This window comes from Schistocerca piceifrons, chromosome 3 (assembly GCF_021461385.2).
Source record: "Schistocerca piceifrons isolate TAMUIC-IGC-003096 chromosome 3, iqSchPice1.1, whole genome shotgun sequence".
Classification (NCBI taxonomy): Eukaryota; Metazoa; Arthropoda; class Insecta; order Orthoptera; family Acrididae; genus Schistocerca; species Schistocerca piceifrons.
Window position 1 is genome coordinate 17,819,971 of NC_060140.1, and position 16,821 is coordinate 17,836,791.

Here is a 16,821-nt window from a genome sequence, read left to right on the forward strand (position 1 = left end):
TGGTCTCCCAGGAAACGCTCAAAGCAAATAACAAACAATAAGAAGAGTCAGTGTACATGTACCCTGTCGGCATTGTGCCATTTGAATAAAGTCTCGACGCTATATCTGTGTTTCATCGTCAATGTGAAGGTTCATCGGATACAGTTAAGCTGCATTGGTGCATCGGAATCTAATACTGGACTCTCAGGAAACGCTCAAAGCAAACCAGAAACAATGAGAAGAGTCAGTCTTCTTCTACCTTGTAGGCATTATGCCATTTGAATAAAATCCCGACGCAATTTCAGTGTTTCATCGTCAATGTGAAGGTCCCTCGGATACAGTAAAGCTTCATTTTTGCAACGGAATCTAATACTGGTCTCTCAGGAAACGCTCAAAACAAACCACAAACTATGAGAAGATTCAGTCTACTTATACTTTGACGGCATTGTGCCATTTGAGTCAAATCCCGACGAGATTTTTGTGTGTCATCGCCAATGTGAAGGTCCATCGGTTACAGTAAAGCTGCATTGGTGCTTCGGAATCTAATACTGGTCTCCCAGGAAGCGCCCAAAGCAAACCACAAACAATGAGAAGAGTCAGTCTCCTTGTACCATTTCGGCATTGAGCCATTTGAATTAAATCCCGACGCAATTCTGCGAGTCATCGTCAATGTGAAGGTCCATCGGATACTGTGAAGATGCATTGGTGCATCGGAATCTAATACTGGTCTCCCAGGAAACACTTAAAACAAACCACAAACAATGAAAAGAGTCAGTGTTCTTGTACTTTGACGGCATTGTGCAATTTGAGTCAAATCCCGACGCTATTTCTGTGTATCTTCGTCAATATGAAGGTCCATCAGATACAGTAAAGCTGCATTGGTGCAATTTTAATCTAAAGCTGGTCTCCCAGGAAACGCTCAAAGCAAACCACAAACAATAAGAAGACTCAGTGCTCTTGTACCTTGTCGGCATTGTGCCATTTGAATTAAATCCCGACGCAATTTCTGTGTATCATCGTCAATGTGAAGGTCCATCGGATACAGTGAAGCTGCATTGGTGCATCGGAATCTAATACTGTTCTCCCAGGAAACGCTCAAAGCAGACCACAAACAATGAGAAGAGTCAGTTTTTAAGTACCTTGACGGCATTGAGCCATTTGAATTAAATACCGACGCAATTTATGTGTTTCATCGTCAATGTAAAGGTCCATTGGATACAGTAAAGGTGCATTGGTGCATCGGAATCTAATACTGGTCTCCCAGGAAACGCTCAAAACCAACCACAAACAATGAGAAGATTCATTCTTCTCGTACCTTGTCGGCAATGTGCCATTTCAAACAAATCCCGACGCAATTTCTGTGTTTTTCATCGTCAATGTGAAGGTCCATCGGATACAGTAAAGCTGCATTGGTTCATTGGATTCTAATACCGGTCTCCCAGGAAACAGACAAAGCAAACCACAATCATTGAGTAGAGTCAGTCTTCATGAACCTTGTCGGCATTATGCCATTAGAATAAAATCATGACGCAATTTCTGTGTCTCATCGTCAATGTGAAGGTCCATTGGATACAGTAAAGCTGCAATGGTGCATCGGAATCTGATACTGGTCTCCCAGGAAACGCAAAAAGCAAACCACAAACAATGAGAAGTGTCAGTCTTCTTGTACTTTGTCGTCATAGTGACCATTGAATAAAATCCCGACGTAATTTCTGTGTCTCATCGTCAATGTGAAGGTCCATCGGATACAGTAAAGCTGCATTGGTGCATCGGAATCTATTACTGGTCTCCCAGGAAACGCTCAAAATGAACCACAAACAATGCGAAGAGTCAGTCTTCTTGTACCTTGTCGGCATTGTGCCGTTTGAATGAAATCCCGACGCAATTTCTGTGTTTCATCGTCAATGTGATGGTCCATCGGATACAGTAAAGCTGCATTGGTGCATCGGAATCTAATACTGGTCTCCCACGAAACGCCCAAAGAAAACCACAAACAATGAGAAGAGTCAGTCTCCTTGTACCATTTCGGCATTGATCCATTTGAATTAAATCCCGACGCAATTCTGCGTGTCATCGTCAATGTGAAGGACCATCGGATACAGTAAAGCTCCATTGGTGCATCGGAATCTAATACTGGTCTCCCAGGAAACGCTCAAAGCAGACCACAAACATTGAGAAGAGTCAGTTATCCAGTACCTTGTCGGCATTGAGCCATTTGAATTAAATACCGACGCAATTTATGTGTTTCATCGTCAATGTGAAGGTCCATCGGATACAGTAAATGTGCATTGGTGCATCGGAATCTAATACTGGTCTCCCAGGAAACGCTCAAAACCGACCACAAACAATGAGAAGATTCGTTCTTCTCGTACCTTGTCGGCAATGTGCCATTTCAAACAAATCCCGACGCAATTTCTGTGTTTTTCATCGTCAATGTGAAGGTCCATCGGATACAGTAAAGCTGCATTGGTTCATCGGATTCTAATACTGGTCTCCCAGGAAACAGACAAAGCAAACCACAATCAATGAGTAGAGTCAGTCTTCATGAACCTTGTCGGCTTTATGCCATTAGAATTAAATCATGACGCAATTTCTGTGTCTCATCGTCAATGTGAAGGTCCAATGGATACAGTAAAGCTGCAATGGTGCATCGGAATCAGATACTGGTCTCCCAGGAGACGCTCAAAGCAAACCACAAACAATGAGAAGTGTCAGTCTTCTTTTAATTTGTCGTCATAGTGAACTTTGAATAAAATCCCGACGCAATTTCTGTGTCTCATCGTCAATGTGAAGATCTATCGGATACAGTAAAGCTGCATTGGTGCACCGGAATCTAATACTGGTCTCCCAGGAAACGCTCAAAATGAACCACAAACAATGAGAAGAGTCAGTCTTCTTGTACCTTGTCGGCATTGTGCCGTTTGAATGAAATCCCGACGCAATTTCTGTGTTTCATCGTCAATGTGATGGTCCATCGGATACAGTAAAGCTACATTGGTGCATCGGAATCTAATACTGGTCTCCCAGGAAATGCCCAAAGCAAACCACAAACAATGAGAAGAGTCAGTCTCCTTGTACGATTTCGGCATTGAGCCATTTGAATTAAATCCCGACGCAATTCTGCATGTCATCGTCAATGTGAAGGTCCATCGGATACTGAGAAGATGCATTGGTGCATCGGAATCTAATACTGGTCTCCCAGGAAACAGACAACGAAAAGAACAAACAATGAGAAGAGTCAGTCTTCATGTACCTTGTCAGCATTCTGCCATTTGAATTAAATCCCGACGCAATATCTGTGTCTCATCGTCAATGTGAAGGTCGACCGAAGACAGTAAAGCTGCATTGGTGCATCGCAATCTAATACTGGTCTAACAGGAATCGCTCAAAACACTCCACAAACTATGAGAAGAGTCAGTCGTCTTGTACCTTGTCGGCATTGTGCCATTTAAATTAAATCCCGACACATTTTCCGTGTTTGATCGTCAATGTGAATGTCGATCGGATAGAGTAAAGCTGCATTGGTGCATCGGAATCTAATACTGGTCTCCCTGGAAACGCTTGAAACAAACCACAAACAATGAGAAGAGTCAGTGTTCTTGTACTTTGACGGCATTGTGCAATTTGAATCAAATCCCGACGCTATTTCTGTGTATCTTCGTCAATATGACGGTCCTTCGGATACAGCAAAAGCTGCATTGGTGCATCGGAATCTAAAGCTTGTCTCCCAGGAAACGCTCAAAGCAAACCACAAAAAATAATAAGAGTCAGTGCTCTTGTACCTTGTCGGCATTGTGCCATTTGAATTAAATTCCGACGCAATTTCTGTGTATCATCGTCAATGTGAATGTCCATCGGATACAGTGAAGCTGCATTGGTGCATCGGAATCTAATACTGTTCTCCCAGGAAACGCTCAAAGCAGACCACAAACAATGGGAAGAGTCAGTTATACAGTACCTTGTCGGCATTGAGCCATTTGAATTAAATACCGACGCAATTTATGTGTTTCATCGTCAATGTGAATGTCCATCGGATACAGTAAAGGTGCATTGGTGCATCGGAATCTAATACTGGTCTCCCAGGAAACGCTAAACCAACCACAAACATTGAGAAGATTCATTCTTCTCGTACCTTGACGGCAATGTGCCATTTCAAACAAATCCCGACGCAATTTCTGTGTTTTTCATCGTCAATGTGAAGGTCCATCGGATACAGTAAAGCTGCATTGGTTCATCGGATTCTAATACCGGGTCTCCTAGGAAACAGACAAAGCAAACCACAATCAATGAGTAGATTCAGTCTTCATGAACCTTGTCGGCATTATGCCATTAGAATTAAATCATGACGCAATTTCTGTGTCTCATCGTCAATGTGAAGGTCCATTGGATACAGTAAAGCTGCAATGGTGCATCGGAATCTGATACTGGTCTTCCAGAAAACGCTCAAACCAAACCACAAACAATGAGAAGTGTCAGTTTTCTTGTACCTTGTCGTCATTGTGACCTTTGAATAAAATCCCAACGCAATTTCTGTGTCTCATCGTCAATGTGAAGGTCCATCGGATACAGTAAAGCTGCATTGGTGCATCGGAATCGAATACTGGTCTCCCAGGAAACGCTCAAAATGAACCACAAACAATGAGAAGAGTCAGTCTTCTTGTACCTTGTCGGCATTGTGCCGTTTGAATGAAATGCCGACGCAATTTCTGTGTTTCATCGTCAATGTGATGGTCAATCGGATACAGTAAAGCTGCATTGGTGCATCAGAATCTAATACTGGTCTCCCAGGAAACGCCCAAAGCAGACAACAAACAATGAGAAGAGTCAGTCTCCTTGTACCATTTCGGCATTGAGCCATTTGAATTAAATCCCGACGCAATTCTGCATGTCATCGTCAATGTTAAAGTCCATCGGATACTGTGAAGATGCATTGGTGCATCGGAATCTAATACTGGTCTCCCAGGTAGCGCACGAAGCAAACTATAATCAATCAAAAGAGTCAGTCTTCACGTACCTTGTCGGCATTGAGCCATTTGAATTAAATCCCGACGCAATATCTGTGTTTCATCGTCAATGTGAAGGTCCATCGGATACAGTAAAGCTGCGTTGGTGCATCGGTATCTAATACTGGTCTCCCAGGAGACGCTCAAAACAAACCACAAACAATGAGGAGAGTCAGTCTTCTTGTACCATGACGGCATTGTGCTATTTGAATCAAATCCCGACGCAATATCTGTGTTTCATCGTCAATGTGAAGATCCATCGGATACAGTAGAGCTGCATTAGTGCATCGGAATCTAATACTGGTCTCCCTAGAAACGCTCAAAGCAAACCACAAACAACGAGAAGAGTCAGTCGTTATGTACCTTGTCGACATTGTGCCATTTGAATTAAATACCGACGCAATTTATGTGTTTCATCGACAATGTGAAGGTCCATCGGATACAGTAAAGCTCCATTGGTGCATCGGAATCTAATACTGGCCTCCCAGGAAACGCTCAAAGCAAACCACAAACAATGAGAAGAGTCAGTCTTCTTGTACCTTGTCGGCATTGTACCATTTGAATTAAATCCCGACGCAATATCCGTGTTTCATCGTCAATGTGAAAGTCCATCGGATACAGTTATGCTGCATTGGTGCATCGGAATCTAATACTGGTCTCCCAGGAAACAGACAACGAAAAGAACAAACAATGAGAAGAGTCAGTCTTCATGTACCTTGTCGGCATTGTGCCATTTGAATTAAATCCCGATGCAATTTCTGTGTTTCATCGTCAATGTGAAGGTCCATCGAAGACAGTAAAGCTGCATTGGTGCATCGGAATCTAATACTGGTCTCCCAGGAAACGCTCAAAGCAAACCACAAACAATGAGAAGAGTCAGTCTTCTCGTACCTTGTCGAGATTGTGCCATTTGAATTAAATCCCGACGCAATTTCTGTGTTTCATCTTCAATGTGAAGGTCCATCGGACACAGTAAAGCTGAATTGGAGCAATGGAATCTAATACTGGTCTTCCAGGAAACGCTCAAAGCAAACCAGAAACAATGCGAAGAGTCAGTCTTCTTGTACCTTGTCGCTATTGTACCATTTGAAAAAAATCGAGACGCTATTTCTGTGTTTCATCGTCAATGTAAAGGTCCATCGGATACAGTAAAGCAGCATTGGTGCATCGATATCTAATACTTGTCTCCCAGGAAACGCTCAAAGCAAACCACAAACAATGAGAAGAGGCAGTCTTCTCTACCTTGTAGGCATTACGCCATTTGAATATAATCCCGACGCAATTTCTGTGTTTCCTCGTCAATGTGAAGGTCCCTCGGATACAGTAAAGCTTCATTTTTGCATCGGAATCTAATACTGGTCTCCCAGGAAACGCTCAAAACAAACCACAAACTATGAGAAGATTCAGTCTACTAATACCTTGACGGCATTGTGCCATTTGAGTCAAATCCCGACGAGATTTTTGTGTGTCATCGTCAATGTGAAGGTCCATCGGATACAGTAAAGCTGCATTGGTGCATCGGAATCTAATACTGGTCTCCCAAGAAACGCTCAAAGCAAACCAGAAACAATGAGAAGAGTCAGTCTTCTTGTACCTTGTCGGCATTTTGCCATTTGAATTAAATCCCGACGCAATTTCTGTGTTTCATCGTCAATGTGAAACTCCATCGGATGCAGTGAGGCTGCGTTGGTTTGTCGTTGTCTAATACTGTTCTTCCATCAAACGCTTAAAGCAAACCACAAACAATGAGGAGAGTCAGTCTTCTTGTACCTTGTCGGCATTGTGCCATTTGAATTTAATACCGACCCATTTTATGTGTTTCTTCGTCAATCTGAAGGTCCATCGGATACAGTAAAGCTGCATTGGTGCATCGGAGTCTAATACCGGTCTCCCAGGAAACACACAAAGGAAACCACAATCAATGCGAAGAGTCAGTCTTCATGTACCTTGTCGCATTATGTCATTTGAATTAAATCCCGGTGCAATTTCTGTGTTTCATCGTCTTTGTGAAGGTCCATCGGATTCAGTAAAGCTGCATTGGAGCATCTGAATCTGATACTGGTCTCCCATTAAGCGCTCATAGCAAACCACAAACAATGAGAGGAGTCAGTCTTCATGTACCCTTTCGGCATTCTGCCATTTGAATTTAATCCCGATGCAATTTCTGTGTTTCATCGTCAATGCGCAGGCCAATTGGTTACAGTAAAGCTGCATGGGTGCTCGGAATCTAATACTGGTCTCCCAGGAAACGCTCAAATCAAACCACAAACAATGAGAAGAGTCAGTCATCTTGAACCTTGTCGGCATTGTGCCATTTGAAGTAAATCCCGACGCTAATTCTGTGTTTAATCGTCAACGTGAAGGTCAATGAGATACAGTAAAGCTGCACTGGTGCGTCGGAATCTAGTACTGGTCTCCCAGGAAGCGCTCAAAGCAAACAAAAAACTATGACAAGTGTCAGTCTTCCTGTACCTTGTCGGCATTGTGCCATTTGAATTAAATATCGACGCAATTTCTGTGTTTCTTCGTCAATGTGAAGGTACACCGGGTGCAGTAAAGCATCATTGGTGTATCGGAATCTAATACTGGTCTTCCAGGAAGCGCTCAAAGCAAACCACAAACAACGAGAAGGGTCAGTCTTCTTGTACCTCCTCGGCATTATGCCATTTTAATTAAATCCCGACGCTATTTCTGTGTTTCTTCGTCAATGTGAAGGTCCATCGGATACAGTAATTCTGCATTGGTGGATCGGAATCTAATACTAGTCTCCCAGGAAACGCTCAAAGCAAGCCACAAACCATGAGAAGCGTCAGTCTCTTGTACCCTTTCGGGATTGTGCCATGTGAAATAAATCCCGACGCAATTTGTGTGTATCATGGTCATTTTGAAGGTCTATCAGATACAGTAAAGCTGAATTAGTGCACTGGAATGTAATACTGATCTCTCAGGAAACGCCCAAAGCAAACCACAAACAATGAGAAGAATCAGTCTTCTAGTACCTTGTCGGCATTGTGCCATTTGAATTGAATCCCGACGCAATTTCTTTGTTTCAAAGTCAATGGGAAGGTCCATCGGATGCAGTAAAGCTGCATTGGTGCATCCGAATCTAATTCAGGTCGCTCAGGAAACGCTCAAAGCAAACCTAAAACCATGAGAAGAGTCAGTCTTCTTGTACCTTGTCGACATTGTGCCATTTGAATTAAATCCCGACGCTATTTCTGTGTTCCATCGTCAATGTGAAGGTCCATCGGATACAGTAATGCCGCATTGGTGCGTCGGAATCTAACACTGGTCTCCCAGGAAACGCTCAAAGCAAACCTCAAACTATGACAAAATTCAGTCTACTTGTACCTTGTCGGCATTGTGCCATTTGAATTAAATCCCGACGCAATTTCTGTGTTTCTTCGTCAATGGGACAGTCCATCGGATACAGTAAAGCCGCATAGGTGCATCCAAATCTAATACTGATCTCCCAGGTAACGCTCAAAGCAATCCAAAAACAATGAGAAGGGTCAGTCTTTTTGTACCTTTTCGGCATTGTGTTTTTTGAATTCAATCCCAACGCAATTTCTGTGTTTCATCTTCAATGTGAAGGTCCATCGGATTCATTAAAGCTGCATTAATGCATCGGAATCTAATACTGGTCTCCCAGGAAACGCTCAAAACAAACCACAAACAATGTGAAGAGTCAGTCTTCTGGTACCTTGTCGGCATTGTGCCATTTGAAGTAAATACCGACGCAATTTCTGAGTTTCATCGTCAACATGACGATCTATCGGATACAGTGAAGCTGCATTGGTGCATCGGAATCTAATACTGGTCTCCCAGGAAACGCTCATAGCAAACCACAAACAATGAGAAGAGTCAGTCTTCTTGTACCTTGTCGGCATTGTGCCATTTGAATTAAATCCCGACGCTATTTCTGTGTTTAATCATCATTGTGAAGGTCCATCGGATACAGTAAAGCTGCAGTCGTGCGTCGGAATCTAATATTCGTCTCCCAGGAAACGCCAAAGCAAACCACAAACAATGAGATGAGTCAGTCTTCTTGTACCTTGTCGGCATTGTGCGATTTGGAGTAAATCCCAACGCAGTTTCTGTGTTTCATCGTCTATGTGAAGGTATATCGAATACAGTGAAGCTACATTGGTGTTTCGGAATCCAATACTGGTCTCCCAGGTAAGCCTAAAAGCAAACCACAAACAATGAGAAGAGTCAGTCTTCATGTACATTTTCGGCATTGTGCCATTTGAATTAAATCACGACGCAATTTCTGTGTTTCATCGTCAATGTGAAGGCACATCGGATACAGTAAAGCTGCATTGGTGCATCGGAATCTAATACTTCTCTCCCAGGAAACGCTCAAAACAAACCACAAACAGTGAGAAGAGTCTGTCTTCTTGTACATAGTCGGCATTGTGCCGTTGGAATTAAATCGCGACACAATATCTGTGATTCGTCGTCAATGTGAAGGTCCATCGGAAACAGTAAAGCTGCATTGGAGCATCGGAATCTAATACTGGTCTCCCAGGAAACGCTCAAAACAAACCACAGACAAAGAGTAGAGTCAGTCTTCTTGTACTTAAGTCGGCATTGTGCTATTAGAATTAAATCCCGACGCAATTTCTGTGTTTCGTCGTCAATGTGAAGGACCATCAGATACAGTAAAGCTGCATTGGTGCGTTGGAATCTAAATCTGGTCTCCCAGGAAGCGCTCAAAGCAAACCACAAAGAATGAGAAGAGTCAGTCTTCCTGTACCTTAACGGCATTGTGCCATTTTATTTAATCCCGACGCAATTTCTGTGTTTCATCTTCAATGTGATGGTCCATCGGATGCAGAAAAGCCGCATTGGTGCATCGGAATGTAATACTGATCACCCAGGAAACCCTCTAAGCAAACCACAATCAATGAGAAGAGTCAGTCTTCTAGCACCTTGTCGGCATTGTGCCATTTGAATGAAATACCGACGCTATATCTGTGTTTCATCGTCATTGTGAAGGTCCGTCGGATACAGTACAGCTGCATTGGTGCGTCGGAATCTAGTACTGGTCTCCCACTGAACGCTCAAAGCAAACCACAAACAATTAGAAGGGTCAGTCCTCTTGTACCTTGTCGTCATTGTGCCATTTGAAATAAATCCCGACGCAATTTCTGTGTTTCATCGTGAAAGTGAAGGTCCATTGGATACAGTACAGCTGCAATGGTGCGTCGGAATCATGTACTGGTCTCCCAGGAAACGCTCAAAGCAAACCACAAACAATTAGAAAGGTCAGTCTTCTTGTACGTTGTCGGCATTGTGCCATTTGAATTAAATCCCGACGCAATTTCTGTGTTTCATCCTCAATGTGTACGTCTATCGTATACAGTAAAGTTGCATTGGTGCATAAGAATGTAATACTGGTATCCGAGGAAAGGCTCAGAGCAAACTACAAACAATGAGCAGAGTCAGTCTCCTTGTACCTTGTCGGCATTGTGCAATTAGAATTAAATCCTGACGCAATTACTGTGTCTCATCGACAATTAGAAGGTCCACCGGATACAGTAAAGCTGCTTTGGTGCATCAGAATCTAATAGTGGTCTCGCAGGAAACGCTGAAAGCAAACCACAAACAGTGAGAAAAGTCAGTCGTCTTGTACTTAAGTCGGCATTGTGCCATTTGCATTTAATCCCGACGGAATGTCTCTGTTTCACCGTCAATGTGAAGGTCCATCGGATACAGTAAAGCTGCATTGGTGCTTCGGAATCTAATACTATTCTCCCAGGTAACGCTCATAGCAACCACAAACAAAGAGAAGAGTCATTCTTCTTGTACTGTTCGGCATTGTGCCGTGTGAATTAAATACCAATGCAATTTCTAGGTTTCATCCTGAATGTGAAGGTCCATCGGATACAGTAAAGTTGCATTGAAGCATCGAAAACCAATACTGGTCTCCCAGGAAACGCTGAAAGCAAACCACAAACAATGAGAAGAGTCAGTCTTATTGTACTTAAGTCAGCTATGTGCCATTTGAATTAAAACCCGACGCAATTTCAGTGTTTCTTCGTCAATATGTAGGTCTATCGTATACAGTAAAGCTGCATTAGTGCATCGGAATCTAATACTGGTCTCCCAGGAAAGGCTCATAGCAAACCACAAACAATGAGAAGAGACAGTCTTCTTTTATTTAAGTCGCCATTGTGCCATTTCAATTAAATCCATACGCAATTTCTGTGTTTCATCGTCAATGTGAAGGTCCGTCAGATACAGTAAAACTGCATTGGTGGATCGCAATCTAATTCTGGTCTCCCAGGAAACACTCAAAGCAAACCTCAAAGAATGAGAAGAGTCGGTCTTCTGGTACCTTGTCGGCAATGTGCCATTTGAATGAAATACCGACGTAATTTCTGTGTTTCATCGTCAATGTGAAGGTCCATCGGATACAGTAAAGCTGCACATGTGCATCATAATCTAATACTGGTCTTCCAGGAAAAGCTAAAACAAACCACAAACAATGAGAAGAGTTAGTCTTCTTGCAATTTGTCGGCATTGTGCCGTCTGAATTAAATCCCGACGCATTATCTGTGTTTCATCGTCAATGTGAAGATCCATCGGATACAGTACGGCTGCATTGGTGCATCGGAATCTAATACTGGTCTAACAGGAAACGCTCAAAGCAAACCACAAACAATGCGTAGAGTCTGTCTACTTGTACTAAAGTCGGCATTGTGCCATTTGAATTAAATCCCGACGCAATTTCTGTGTTTCATCGTCAATGTGAAGGTCCATCGGACACAGGAAAGCTGCATTGGTGCATCGGAATCTAATACTGATCTACCAGGAAACGCTCAAAGCAAACCACAAACAATGAGAAGAGTCAGTCTTCTTGTACTTAAGTCGGCATTGTGCCGTTTGAATTACATCCCGACGCAATTTCTATGTTTCATCGTCAATGTGAAGGTCCCTTGGATATAGTATAGCTGCATTGGTGGATCGGAATCTAATACTGGTCTCCCAGGAAACGCTCAAAGCAAACCACAAACAATGAGTAGAGTCAGTCTACTTGTACTAAAGTCGGCATTGTGCCATTTGAATTAAATCCCGACGCAATTTCTGTGCTTCATCGTCAATGTGAAGGTCCATCGGATACAGGAAAACTGCATTGGGGCATCGGAATCTAATACTGGTCTCCCAGGAAACGCTCAAAGTAAACCACAAACAATGAGAAGAATCAGTCCTCTTGTACTTAAGTCGGCATTGTGCCGTTTGAATTAAATCCCGACGCAATTTCTGTGTTTCATCGTCAATGTGAAGGTCCCTTGGATATAGTATAGCTGCATTGGTGCATCGTAATCTAATACTGCTTTCCCAGGAAACGCTCAAAGTAAACCACAAACAATGAGAAGAGTCAGTCTTTTTGTACCTTGTCGGCATTGTGCCATCTGGAAAAAATCCAGACGCAATACTTTTGTTTCATCGTCAATGTGAAACTCCAACGGGTACAGTAGAGCTGCATTGGTGCATCGGAATCAAATACTGTTCTCCCAGGAAACGCTCAAAAAACAACCACAAACAATGAGAAGAGTCAGTCTTCTTGTACCATGTCGGCATCGTTCCATTTGAATTAAATACCGACGCAATTTCTATGTTTTATCGTCAATTTGAAGGTCCATCAGATACAGTATACCTGCATTGGTGTATCGGAATCTAATACTAGTCTCCCAGGAAACGCTCAAAGCAAACCACAAGCAATGGGATTTGTCAGTCTTCTTGTACATTGTCTTCATTGTGCCATCTGAATTAAATCCCGACGCAATTTCTGTGTTTCATTGTCAATGTGATGGTCCATCAGATACAGTACAGCTGCATTGGTGCATCGGAATCTAATACTGGTCTCCCAGGTAACGCTAAAAGCAAATCACAAACAATGAGGAGAGTCAGTCTTCTTGTACCTTGTCAGCATTGTGCCATTTGAATTAAAACCCGACGCATTTTCTTTGTTTCATCGCCGATGTGAAGGTCCATCGGATACAGTAAAGCTGCATTGCTGCATCCGAATCTAATACTGGTCACCCAGGTAACGCTCAAAGCAAACCACAAACAATGAGAAGAGTCAGTCTTCTTGCACCTTGTCGGCATTGTGCCATTTGAGTTAAATCCCGACGGAATGTCTGTGTTTCACCGTCAAAGTGAAGATCCATCGGATACAGTAAAGTTGCAATCGTGCATCGGAATCTAATACTGGTCTCCCTGGAAACATACATAGCTAACCACAAACAATGAGAAGAGTCAGTCTGCATGTACCTTGTCGGCATTGTGACATTTGAATTAAATCCCGACGCAATATCTGTGTTTCATCGTCAATGTGACGGTCCATCAGATACAGTAAAGCTGCATTGGTGCATCGGAATCTAATACTGGTCTCCCTGGTAACGCTAAAAGCAAACTACAAACAATGAGAAGAGTCAGTCTTCTTGTACCATGTCTTCATTGTGCCATTTGAATTAAAACCCGACGCATTTTCTATGTTTTATCGTCAATGTGAAGGTCCATCGGATACAGTAAAGCTGCATTGCTGCATCCGAATCTAATACTGGTCACCCAGGTAACGCTCAAAGCAAACCACAAACAATGAGAAGAGTCAGTCATTTAGCTCCTTGTCGGCATTGTGCCTTTTGAATTAAATCCCGACGCAATTTATGTGTTTCATCGTCAATGTGAAGGTCCATAGGATACAGTAAAGCTGCATTGAAGCTACGGAATCTAATACAGGTCTCCCAGGAAACGCTTAAAGCAAACCACAAACAATGGGAAGAGTCAGTGTTCTGGTACCTTGTCGGCATTGTGCCATTTGAATTAAATCCCGACGCAATATCTGTGTTTCATCGTCAATGTGAAGGTCCATCAGATACAGTAGAGCTGCATCGGTGCATCGGAATCTAATGCTGGTCTCCCAGGAAACGCCCAAAGCATTCCAAAAAGAATGAGAAGAGTCAGTCTTTTTGTACCTTGTCGGCATTGTGCCATTTGAATAAAATCCCGATGCAATTTCTGTGTTTCATCTTCAATGTGAAGGTCCATTGGATACAGTAAAGCTGCATTGCAGCCTCGGAATCTAATACTGGTCTCCCAGACAACGCTCAAAGCAAACCACAAACAATGAGAAGAGTCAGTGTTCTTGTACCTTGTCGGCATTGTGCCATTTGAATTAAATACCGACGCAATTTCTGTTTTTTATCGTCAATGTGAAGGTCCGTCAGATACAGTAAACCTGCATTGGTGCATCCGAATCTAATACTGGTCACCCAGGTAACGCTCAATGCAAACCACAAACAATGAGAAGAGTCAGTCTTCTTGCACCTTGTCGGCATTGTGCCATTTGAGTTAAATCCCGACGCAATTTCTGTGTTTCATCGTCAATGTGGAGATCCATCGGATACAGTAAAGTTGCATTGGTGCATCGGAATCTAATACTGGTCTGCCAGGATACATACATAACTAACCACAAACAATGAGAAGAGTCAGTCATTTGGACCTTGTCGGCATTGTGCCATTTGAATTAAATCCCGACGCAATTTCTGTGTTTCATCGTCAATGTGAAGGTCCATCGGATACAGTAAAGCTGCATTGGTGCATCGGAATCTAATACTGGTCTCCCTGGAGACAGACAAAGCAAACCACAAACAATGGGAAGAGTCAGTCTTATGTACCTTGTCGGCATTGAGCCATTTGAATTAAATACCGACGCAATTTCTGTGATTCGTCGTCAATGTGATTGTCCATCGGGTACAGTGGAGCTGCATTTGTGAATCGGAATCTAATACTGTTCTCCCAGGAAACGCTCAAAAAACAACCACAAACAATGAGAAGAGTCAGTCTTCTTGTACCATGTCGGCATCGTGCCATTTGAATTAAATACCGACGCAACTTCTATGTTTTATCGTCAATGTGAAAGTCCATCAGATACAGTAAAGCTGCATTGGTGCATCCGAATCTAATACTGGTCACCTAGGTAACGCTCAAAGCAAACCACAAATAATGAGTAGAGTCAGTCTTCTAGCTCCTTGTCGGCATTGTGCCTTTTCAATTAAATCCCGACGCAATATCTGTGTTTCATCGTCAACGTGAAAGTCCATAGGATACAGTAAAGCTTCATTGAAGCAACGGAATCTAATACTGGTCTCCCAGGAAACGCCCAAAGCATTCCAAAAACAATGAGAAGAGTCAGTCTTTTTGTACCTTGTCGCCATTGTGCCATTTGAATAAAATCCCGATGCAATTTCTGTGTTTCATCTTCAATGTGAATGTCCATTGGATACAGTAAAGCTGCATTGAAGCCTCGGAATCTAATACTGGTCTCCCAGAAAACGCTCAAAGCAAACCACAAACAATGAGATAATTCAGTCTTCTTGTACCTTGTCGGCATTGTGCCAATTGAATCAAATCCCGACGCAATTTCTGTGCTTCATTGACAATGTGAAGGTCCATCGGATAATGTAAAGCTGCATTGGTGCATCGGAATCTAATACTGGTTTCCCTGGAGACAGACAAAGCAAAGCACAAACAATGAGAAGAGTCTGTCTTTATGTACCTTGTCGGAATTGAGCCATTTGAATTAAATACCGACGCAATTTCTGTGTTTCATCGTCAATGTGAAGGTCCAACGGAAACAATAAAGCTGCATTGGTGCATCGGAAACTAATACTGGTCTCCCAGGAAACGCTCAAAGCAAACCACAAACAATGAGAAGAGTCAGTCTTCTTGTACCTTGTTGGCATTGAGCCATTTGAATAAAATCCCAAAGCAATTTCAGTGTTTCATCGTGAATGTGAACGTCCATTGGATACAGTGAAGCTGCATTGGATCGTCGGAATCCAATACTGAACTCCCAGAAAAAGCTCAAAGGAAACCATAAACAATGAGAGGAGTCAGTCATCTTGTACCTTGTCGGCATTGTGCAATTTGAATTTAATAAAGACGCAATTTCTGTGTTCCTTCGTCAATGCCAAGGTCCATCGGATACAGTAAAGCTTCATTTTTGGATCGGAATATAATAGTAGTCCCCCTGGATACGCTCACAGCAAACCACAAACAATGAAAAGAGTCAGTCTTCTTGTACGTTGTCGGCATTGTGCCATTTGAATTAAATCCCGACGCATTTCCTTTGTTTTGTCGTCAATGTGAAGGTCCTTTGTATACAGTAAAGCTGCATTGTTGCATCGGAATCTAATACTGGTCTCCCTGGAAGAGCTCAAAGCAAACCACAAACAATGAGAAGAGTCAGTCTTCTTGCACCATGTCGGCATTGTGCCATTTGAATTAAATCCCGACGCATTTTCTGTGTTTCATCGTCAATGTGAAGGTACATTGGATAAAATAAAGCTGCATTGGTGCATCGGAATCGAATACAGGTTTCCCAGGAAACGCTCAAAGCAATTCACAAACAATGAGAAGGGTCAGTCTTCTTGTACCTTGTCGGCATTGTACCATTTGAATTATATCCCGACACAATTTCTGTGTTTCATCGTCAATGTGAAGGTCCATCGGATACAGTAAAGCTGCATTGGTGCATCGGAATCTAATACTGGACTCCCAGGAACGCTCTAAGCAAACCACAAATAATCAGAAGAGTCAGTCTTCTAGTACTTAGATTCTATGTTTTGAACCTTTCCAGTGAGACCAGTTTTAGATTCCGATGCTTCACCTCAGGTTCACTGTTTCTCTTGGACCTTCTTATTGACGATGAAACACAGATATTAAATCGGAATTAAATACCAAAGGCACAATGCCGACTTAAAAACAAGAAGAATGACTCCTTTTACTGTCTATGATATGAACCTTTCCTGTGAGACCAGTTTTA